The sequence below is a fragment of the Amphiprion ocellaris genome, chromosome 20 (assembly GCF_022539595.1).
Source record: "Amphiprion ocellaris isolate individual 3 ecotype Okinawa chromosome 20, ASM2253959v1, whole genome shotgun sequence".
NCBI classification, from domain to species: Eukaryota; Metazoa; Chordata; class Actinopteri; family Pomacentridae; genus Amphiprion; species Amphiprion ocellaris.
The window spans coordinates 6,987,882-6,995,952 of record NC_072785.1 but is presented as its reverse complement, the minus strand read 5'-3'; positions in this window follow the sequence as shown (position 1 = coordinate 6,995,952).

Here is an 8,071-nt window from a genome sequence, read left to right as displayed (position 1 = left end):
TTTTCTTGTTAAAACAATTCAGTTATATTTATTTGATTAGTATTCTATTACACTGTAAGTATTAATTTACGGGATCTTTTGCCCACCAATTAATTAAACGGAAAATATAAAATTAAATTTACTTATTTGGATAAACTTTTTAGGTTGCAAATGTTATTTTTATGGGTTGAGTTGATATAAAAACTTGACATTGTGTTTAATTTGAACTCAAATTTCTGCGTTAGTTGGTATAAAACTAAATTGAAGTTGATGTAACTTAATAAAATTGGCTTGAAAGCTTAATTTTTCCTTACTTTCAAGGGATTTTTAAATCCCATTTCCTGTTTTAACTTGTTCTTACAATTTCAGATGATTAGGACTGGTAATTAAAATTAAAGACACCTTTGACCGTAGAGGAACATAATTTCATTAGAAGTTGACATAACTCAAAAAGATTGATGCAGATAAATGTGTGAAGGGAGTAACTGTAAATGAGAATAAAAAACAGTGACAATAATGAAATGAAATTATGATGAAATAGGAGACTTTTGGGGTCAGTTTCTTCAATTACAGCCAACCTGGAAGCTGTTAGGAAAGATTCAAAAGTGATAAAACGAGACAAGTTTCCCAAACAGAACCTCCTCTCTCGCCCTCCTGCACGGCAGCAATGTAAATCAAACGGAAATAAATCTGAGCCAGAGGTCAATGAATCTCCCCCGGTCGTCCACGCCCCTCCATCCATCCCTCTCGGCTCATCTCTCATCCCCACTTTTCCGTCTCCCCCTTCAGCAAATTCCTGCACTCGGCCCAAGACGCCCAGTCAATTAATAAGACATTGTCTCCTCCCCTCGGAGTCCGAGCACAAGAGGCCACCCAGGAGCCGGCCGGCCTTCGCTCTAAAGCCGCTTCTCTGGTGGCCCCCAGGAATGCCAGTCGCTTTGGGAAACAGGGGTGAGGTGGGGGTCTGGGAAGCCGGATAATAGAAACAGCCCCATCATGCTCATGTGCTGGGGCAAGCCAGTCAAAAATTGGAGGGCAACAAAAGGAAATGTGTTCCACTCCCAAGGATCGGAGGCACTTCACCTCTCTACAGCGGAGCTTAAACCCACCCTGGGAGCCGCACAAACACGTACATTACTGCAGAGGGCCGCCACTTACATTCACTTCCGATTATTGTTATGAAACCCTCCAACATCATAATGGGAGCTGCATGAAATATCTGCTCAGGATTAGTCAGGAGTTGTGTCCAGTTACAGAACTTTCCTGTAAAACAGCCGCAAATACGTCTAAACTCTGCTCAAACCCTCCATCATGTCCGGTCTGGTTTTGTATTTATCTCTCAAACTCGGCTCCCATCTTTGATTAGGTGCACCTAAATCACAAAATATTCTAACCATTGGGACTTCATGGCACACTTTCCTCTTAGCTTATGAGCTTCTTTGCAATTATTCGTCATATTTTGTGTAATTTAACACATTTCAGCCTGATTTTTAAAGGAGCAGCAGTGAAAATCTGTGTTTTTTACTTTGCAAACATGTTGATATGTTGTTTTTTAAAAAAAATACATACACATTAAATCTGCAGTGTACTGAGTGAGGTCTATCTGAAAAACACAGCCTCATACTTGTGGGGTTTTATGCAAACCTACTTCTGTTAACTTGCAGTGTGATGCTTTCTGTATCATTGTTCTCCTGTTACAGCATGTGTCTGAATTACGCCAGTATTACAGCTTGTCACTGCGCAACAAAGAGTAGCTTTACAGTGTTGGAGCAGAAGTGAGCTGGTGTGCTCGAGCTGCAGCGAACAGCAGAAGATTGGCTGCAGAAAGAGAAGCAGGAACTTAAGTGATCTGCAGAAGGGAGCAGCAGTGTAGAGGTACATCTAAAACATGCATTTTAAGGCAGGGAGGGATTATTTTTGACGCAAAAAAAACTCCTAAAAATGTGATTTGGATGAACAGAGATGAGTTTTTATCGGTTTAACCCTTGTGTCGTCCTGCAGGTCAAAATTGACTCATTTTAAAGTTTGAAAATGTGGAAAAAAATATATTTTCACAGTCAAACTTATGATGTCCACATTTTCAACATTTCTGGGAAATTTTTGAACATTTTTTGGTGGAAAAAAAGAAATGTTGAAAATGTTTCTTAAGAACATTCACATAAAAATCAACCAAAATCCAGCAATCTAGAACTTTTAGTGATATATATGGAATCACGTTAGATATTTTTAGGATTTTTTTGGGAAGATTTTTATTCATTTTTTTGAAAATATTTACAAGAATTTTCTTGCCAAATTTGGGGGATTTAAAAAAAAACTTTTAAGGCAAACTTTTAAGGAATTATTGGAATTTTCTTCCTGAAGGTTTTGCAAATTTTCAGAAATTTGGAGAATTTTTTTGCAGAATTTTGGGATTTTTTTCAGACAAGGAAACAGTATTTTTACAAGTCCATAAATGAGGACAACAGGAGGGTTAATCTACAAACCGGAGGGGAACTTTTTTACGTGATGGTTTTATTGAGGCAATTTTTCTTAATAACACTTGTTGTCACCTAATCTAGCTACAACGTTTACCTAAATAACTAAATTAGATAATAATTCATGTTATAGTCCTACTGTAACACTAGAGTACTGGATTGTTTCTACATTACATTTCTTCTAACTAACTGATGTCTTTTATGATTTTTTTTTTTTTTTACTGTTTTTTCTGTTTTGCTGCATTTTCATGTTTTCTTGTTTCATCTTGTAATGCCAGTTTTGAATGATGCAATGGAAATAAAGTTAATAGGTTAAAGGTAATAATAAGGATGAAAATAAGAAGTAATTTTTTTTAGATTGTTATTATTATAGAGTAAAGTTGCTAATATTAGCAACATAAGCTAATGATAATATTAAGTAAAGTGGTAGCAGCAAAACCCTTGAATTTACTTGAATTTTTTTATTTCTCATTAAATAATTTTTTCAATAATCCAAGACAGCTTTCTCTCAGTATGTAATTGTAGAATATGTTTAGAACTGATTAATTTGCTGGTCAATTTTCAATCACCTGCTTCATTGTTTTATTTATAAAGACGAGATATCAGAAAATCTAGAAATATTTAGTTTAGTTTGATAAGAAAAAGCAACAAATTCTCACATTTGAGAACAGGAAGCGTTAAATGTTACATATTTCTGCTTAATAGTCCACCGACAGACTGAGGCGGAGCCAAGCTGTAACTCGGGGTCACCGACCACCTCAGACTAAAGTGTGGCTACAAACAACTAATAGTGGAGCCTGTTAGAGGATTACACATTTACTGAGAGAACTGGAGCTATACTAGAATCCTAATGTCATTCAAACTGTAATATCAACAATTAAATGTTGATAATTAATTGTATTTTTAATCAGTTGAGGGTGACATAAAAAGCTTATTATATGAGTCCTGATGGTGGACTTCCACACAGCAGTCAGCCTGCAAAACATTAAAATAATGTGCAAAACAACAACAAAAAACTGTGCAAAACTTGTAAAAATCTAAATTTAAAACAATATAAAATAGAAAAAAATACTAAATCGGGGAAAACAGGGTGGTAACCTACAGGATCAATTTCTAAAAAGAAAAAAAAACAAAAAACAAATATGACATAAGATTTTAAGAGCAGCCAAAAGCCATTAAAAATATCAGGTTTTACTTGAAAATGTCGATGAAGGAGGGAGATTTAATTGAAAGAGGAGAGCTGTTCCAAAGCTTTGATGCTGCTACTGCAGAAATACTGACTATTTGGCCTTACCATGCAGAAAAAACAAAACAAAAACACAAAAAACAGTTAAGATATCAATTTTATACCAGCGCAGTTTGACCAATAGTCTCAGGTTTTATAGGTTCTGTCTGCATCCATCACTGAAGACAAACTGTCTACTTGCTGCAGCTCTACTTTCCACTAGAAGTTACATATAGTCGTATTTTGATTTTACAGTTGAGCATGCAGTCATATTTTTGTCATACTAGTTTATTTCAACACGAAGATGTGTATATTGAGACATATGATTGTAGAAGAACTGCATAAATTCATTCAAAACACCTTTGAGTTCTAAAATGTCTATAATTGTTTTAGTTTTTCCATTTAAACCAGGGGTGTTAAACATGCGGCCGGCGGGCCAAAACCGGCCCTCCAGAGGTTCCAAGCCAGCCTGTGGGACGACTTTGTAAAATTACAGAGAAGAAATTAACTGCACATTGTAAATTTATAAAACTATACATTTAAAATAATTTCTAGATCATGACAAGTTGTTCTGATCATAAAGTAAAATACTGTCCCATTTTTGTAATGTTTTGTTTTGTTTTGGATCTTTTTTTTGTCTCAGTTGTTGTTTTGTTTCTCATTTTTGTTGTTCTGTGTTTCGTTTTTGTCTCGCTTGTGTTGTTTGGCTATTTTTTGGTCATATTTCTGGCTTTTGTCTTTTTTGTCTCGTTTGTGTAATTTTTGCAATTTTTTGAGCCGCTTTTGTTGTTTATTTTCTTGTCGCTTTGTAACCTTTTCGTCTAATTTTTTGTCTCTTTTTTGTTCTGTTTTGTGTCATTTGTCTGATTTTTTTGTTTCGTGTCTCATTTCTGTAATATTTGGTCTTGTTTTTGTTGTTTTTTGTCTTTTTTTGTCTGCCTTTTGTCGTCTCGTGTTTTTGTCGTTTTGTTTCTCGTCTTTGTCGTTCTGTGTTTCTTTTTTTGTCTCACTTGTGCTGTTTGGCTATTTCTTAAAATCATTTTATTTCTCGCTTCTGTCTTTTTTTGTCTCGTTTGTGCGATTTGTGTAATTTTTTCGTCTCGGTTTTGTGTCGCTTTATAACTTTTTCATCAAATTTTTTGTCTCTTTTTGTTTTGTTTCATGTTGTTTTTCTCGTTTTGTTTGCTTTGTGTCTAATTTTTGTAATATTTTGTCTTGTTTTTGTTGTTTTATTGTCTGACTTTTGTCATTTTGATCATAAAGCAAAATACGATATCAGTTCCAGATACTTGTGCCTAAATGTTTTGTGCCTTTCTAGACATTCTGTGATCTGCAGGATATAATGTGCAAATGATAAACTGAGGCATAATATTGATGGAATTGAATTTATTTTTCCGAGGTAATTTCAGGTTGATCATAATGTTTTATAAAAAATAATTCCTTCAATGTGAATATTTCAGAAGGGACTTTATTGCACTAAAACAACTGTCATTATTTACAGGTCCGTATACTGTGATTTTACTGTTCCAGAACACTTGAGATGAAATTGGGCTGAATGTGGCCCCTGGACAGAAATGAGTTTGACACCCCTGTTTTAGACACTTTGAGAGACTTATTCCAGTGTGAAAATTGAAGAATTCTATGAGCCGACTTATAGAAACATGACTGACAACAGAACCTGTTGGCAAGAACAAAAGTCACTTTGTCTCAGGTTTTTTCCTCGAGTGCTTTGAAGGTGAACAAAAAAGGCTTTGCATAAATTTTGTTTCATCAAACAGAGGTTCACATTGTTGTCATTTCACTATTTCCCTTTTCTCTATATATCAAACCTCCCAGTGCGATCGCCATGCTGCTGCAACTCTACGACGTGTTTATCCAGACAGTACAGAGAAATAAATGACATGACCAGATCTTAGACTTCGTCACCCTTTAGACTGTGCAGTAAAGGATTATAAAAGGCTCGTCTTTCTGTGTTTATTTCCGTCTCTCTTGATGTATCAGCCAATAGTTTCTCCATCTAAAAGTCTCAGTGATGGGTTTAGAGTGTGGACCCTCCATGTGAATATCTGCCTGCAGTATATAACACATTGTTTAGTAATGGATAGCATGTTAGTGCAGGGAGATTTCAAAGAAAAGAGACAGTACACAGAGGACACGCTGAATAATGAGCTGCTCCTGCTGAACGTCCATGTTGCAGAATTAGCCGGAGGAAAGTGCTCTGTAAGTGCACCATCTGTACTGTTGCATATAGTAGCAAGTGGGGTGAAACCGCAATAAGTGGACTGAAAGCCACGGATAGAAAAAACGGCTTTGTTTTTTTAAATATTATGCAGCAGCAGCGGATCAATGTGACTGTGTCCTGCAGGAAGCAGCTCAGTGAAAAACATGACCTGCTGCTGACTGGCATTAAAATGGCATTAGATTAAAAACTAAAAAACAGGGAAGTATCACTTAGCTAAATATTTTTAAAAAAATGGTTTTCCTCATAGCATTTCTGATCCCGGAGCTTGTAAATTAGATTTAATGGGTATATTTAGCATGTTAAAAAAATTCAGGCTGGATATTGTGGTCACAGATAAGCTTTTTGATCATCATCATCAGTGAGTTTTTTTAAAGAGCAGATGAACTTGTGGAGATCACCGTCCACAGCAGCTAAAGTAACCTCTGACTTCACGTTCTGTGGCAAACAGAGCTGCAACAGATTGAATTAAGTCATGAAATTTAAGAGCAATTCTATTAACCGAGCCATAATTTCTGTCATTTTAAAAATCAAAACTGTCATAAAGTCATTAGCGTCCATTTTTTCAGGTGTGACTTTCCGCAGGGTTTTTTGTTGTTTTATCCGCTAGTAAAAATCAGTGTTCTATATTGTTGATTGTTGGTCAGAGCCAATAATCACTGGTCACTCTGTCAGGAGGAATGTATATCATTCAGACAGGTGACAATATAAAGGAAAAACTTGAACCCTTGACTCCTATGGTGAGGGGATCCGGTGCTTTGTTATTCTGTGGGGACATTCTTTGGCATAATTTGGGTTCATTTGTCCTCTTAGAGGTGAGAGTTATTGCAAATCATTACAAAGGAGACATAAAAGTTGTCCTCAATCCTACAGTAAGATATTTCCTGTCTTTTCTTTTTTTTCCTCATCATTTTTCACTATAATTTTTTTTGGAAAAACTTACAAAATTGCAACTATTTTACAGATATTTGCCATTACTTGAAAGCAAATTATGTATATTGAGAACTGACAAATGGTTTAAAAAAATTAACTGTTATTCTACAATTTTCACTGTTCTGTTAAATTACAGATAATGTCTAGTAAAATCACAGTATACAATAAGACAAACCTAAACAGTACTTAATGTCCACATCAAAAAATATACTTTTACAAGTAGTAATTTGTTCTTTTGTAATGTGTGACCATAAAATGACTATTTCACTGTATTTAAATCTGCTAAAAAAATCATTATTTTACAGATTTCTGCTGTTATTTTTACGTTGTTGTTTTTTTTAATAGTTTTTGAATGTTACAGTATTCAACAATTTTTTATCATATTTGTCTGACACCTTTGCTGAATTTGCAGACTTTCAGTTTTTTTGACTTAATTTTTTTTACAGTGTACATTGGAGCATTTCTAACCTGGTGGGAGTGGTCTCTTCCATTCATAGGGAACAAGAGGTCACTGAATGGTTTAAGGAGGATGACAATCTTGTGAATGAGATGCTGTGGCCTTCAGAGACACCAGATGTCAACCCAGCTGATCACCTGTGGAAGATTTCAGACCAACATTACCATCTCTACGACCATCATCAAAACACCAAATGAGGAACCATCTTTTGAAGAATGGTGTAGGAGGGTTCCAGAGACTCAGAGAATCATTATTAAGAAGCATTGAAGCTATTCTGGCAGCACATGGTGGCTTAACAACTTACTGAAACACCTAAAATATATATATTTTTCCTTTGTTACCCGTCTGTCTGATTAATCCTTTAAAGGTGGAGCCTGTGATACTAGACAAACACTGATACTTAGCTAGTTTACATTTTTAGATCCTCCCACTTCCCTCTTTACCCATCTCCTTTTTATTCTTTTCTTCTTTCCCCCAGTTCTGTGCAGGAACACGCACACGATAAGCTGGAATAGAGTTGTGTAGATCTACTCTGTTTGTTTCCCAATTTTTGAAAACACAACAGACCTATTTACTGAATTTGACAAAAAGCTTATTAGATTAAAATTACTGACTCTATCTTTAATCAGCAAATTAAACTTTATTGTTGATTGCAAATAAAAGTTTTTAACTGGACAAAGAAAGTGTCTCTTAACTGCAATGTCTTAAACATTTTCTCACAAACTTGCTTTTACAAATCAACAGTAAAATCTCGTATTTCCAGA